This window comes from Ursus maritimus, unplaced genomic scaffold (genome assembly GCF_017311325.1).
Source record: "Ursus maritimus isolate PB19 unplaced genomic scaffold, ASM1731132v1 scaffold_20, whole genome shotgun sequence".
NCBI lineage: Eukaryota > Metazoa > Chordata > Mammalia > Carnivora > Ursidae > Ursus > Ursus maritimus.
The window spans coordinates 32,837,584-32,839,936 of record NW_024424453.1 but is presented as its reverse complement, the minus strand read 5'-3'; the positions used below and the strand labels follow the sequence as shown (position 1 = coordinate 32,839,936).

Sequence of the window (2,353 nt, the reverse complement as noted above, 5' to 3'; positions counted from 1 at the left end):
GTACCAGAAGGACCTCATTAAAACACTGTTGGGGCCCAAAACCAGCCCACAACTCTCCGGGCTCCAATGCCTAAGGCCCCCTCTTTGCGCAACCAGAAAATGTAGATAATTAATTAGATTATGTCAGCTGTCTTGTTGCGGTCCTCTTATAATATTAATAGCAATGATAATAGCTAAGTTATAGAGTGCTTCCTAAATACTTTACACATAAAACCCATGAGGAAGTGCTATTTAACAAATGAGGAAACAGGCCCAGAGCAGTTAAGGCACTTACCCCAATCACACAGAGAGTAAGTATGGAGGCCAGGCCAGGCCAACCCTAACTGGCTCTAGGATTCCTGCTTTTCACCCTACACTGTAATTTTGCTTTGTTAAAAAAGTTCCAAGAAAAAAATACTTTATAATAGGCTCTCGGCCTCACGTTTTCACTTTACTAAGTCAGCCCTGCCCTGGTGCTTTATTTATATAATTGTCTCCTTGGGCAACCTAAAGTTGCAGGCCAAGATGGTTCCCCAGATCTCAAACCTTCTGGACACCTGAAGTAGGTGGGATAGGGTGTGGCAAGGAGACGGTGGCATTATCCCTCTGGTTAATCACCAACTCGAGAAATAACTTAGACGGGGGTGGGGGGTGGTGGTGGTGGCCCACCTGTGGAATGGGGAAGAGGAATGGACCACTCTCAATTATCCTCCCACACCCTCAGCCATCAGCCCCTGGTGGCAGTCACCATCCAGCACCCCAGCTCCTACGTGCACTCCCGCCATACACAACCTTGGTTAGGAGGGGTCGAGAGGGTGCATCCCTGAGCCTCCGACCTCTGCGCGAAGGCGCAGCGAGGGTCGCCCGCGGGGTGCAACGTGTGCGGCGCGCAGGTGGCCCGCCTCGTGGAGGCAGCGGCGCGGGGCGTCGAGGGGGTGCAGGGCGTCCAGGGGCGCGGGGCGGGCCCGCTGCTCCCGCGGCGGCTGTCAGGGGCCGGCTGCTCCCCCGAAGATGCAGCGCAGCATATTTTGCACATGAGTTCAGAGGAAGAGGAAGTGTAGCCGGCGGACGCGCGGCGGCGGCGGCGGGGGCGCGTCGGGGCTGGAGCCGGAGCGCGCCAGGCTCAAGGCGCAGCGAGCGGGAGCGCGGCGGCCGCGGGCGCCGCGGAGGGACGGACGCACAGATCGCGGGAGGGACGGGCACCCGAGCGCGCCGCGCCGCCGCTTCCCGCCCCCACCCAGTGGCGCCCACGCCTTCCCCGTGCAGCCTGCTCTGTATGGCACAAACTTTCCTCCCGGGACGGAACACGCTGTCTCAGGGAGCCCGCGCCGGCGCCTTCTCCTCAGCCAGTTCCCAACGGTAGGTGGGCGCGCGGCAGGACTTGGGGTGTAGGCGGGCATAGGCCCCGCCATCTGGCCCCGCGGACCCGGACCGCGGCGGACCGGAGGAGCCCCGCGTGGCGCCTCCTTGCAGGTTGCCGGGGCTGCCACAGGGCCACCGCCCCCACCACCGCATCCCCAGCCCGGGTTGGATGGGGTCTGCGCGGATCCACGGCACGCAGCGGTCTTGGGCAACTTTTTTGGAAAAAAAAAAAAATCATCCCTGGCACGCTATGGGGAGAGGCACCTAGAGCAGTTTGGTAGGGGTCGTGGGCTCTGCAGACTCGGGGGCGCCAAAGAGGGAAGCAGAGGGGAAGCTTTGAGGCTACAGGTGGGTCTGGGACACTGCTGCAGGGGGTCCTTGGCAAAGATCAGGCAGGAGCTGGACACGGAGTGCGGGTTCAGGAGCGAGCGAGGCTGGGAGGGGGTGGGGGGTGGGGAGTGGGAGGTGGCTCCGGCTGCCCTTCTGCGTGCGCCTTGGGAGGTATGTTTGTTGCCCGCGCAGGGGTGCTGGATAGATGGGAGCCGACCTGCCGCGCTTCCAGAGGAAGCGGCGCATCACCGAGGCACAGAGACTTGGGGCGCGGGGAGTCCCTAGAGCTGAAAACGGCATCTCCCCTTTTGTAAGGGGATTTCTTTCCTCGTCCTAACCCACTTACCCAGGCTCAAGGGGAGCCAGGGTAGGTCTGGGCCATGGCGGGGTGGTGGCGGCGTACATTTCAGAAAACCGGATTGTCAGGCATGCAACACTCCTCCTCCCCGCAGACCAGGGCCTGTGCCCTTGACCCAGGATATCGCCGTCTTGGCAGTGAGAACCGCGTGGAAGCCAAAAGTGCTAGACCCAGGCGCGCTCCCTGCTGCCTTCGCGTTGCTCATGCCGTGCTGCCCTATGTGCTTGTCAGTGGTCCCCAGGGACACTGGGTGGTGGCAGTGAGTTTGTTGGGGGACTTAAAAACAAACAAAAAGCATATATATATATATATATATATATATAT

At 60.3% G+C, this 2,353-nt stretch overlaps 1 protein-coding gene across 1 annotated transcript in view; it reads left to right on the top strand.

Annotated features, from left to right (window-relative positions):
- Nucleotides 1–1,108: 1,108 nt before the first annotated feature.
- Nucleotides 1,109–2,353, top strand: part of RFTN1 (raftlin, lipid raft linker 1) — a 192,714-nt gene continuing 191,469 nt past the window's right edge. Inside the window, exon 1 of the mRNA XM_040636843.1 lies at nucleotides 1,109–1,338. The gene's annotated coding sequence lies outside the window, so the exon portion shown is untranslated. The remainder of the gene's footprint in view (nucleotides 1,339–2,353) is intronic.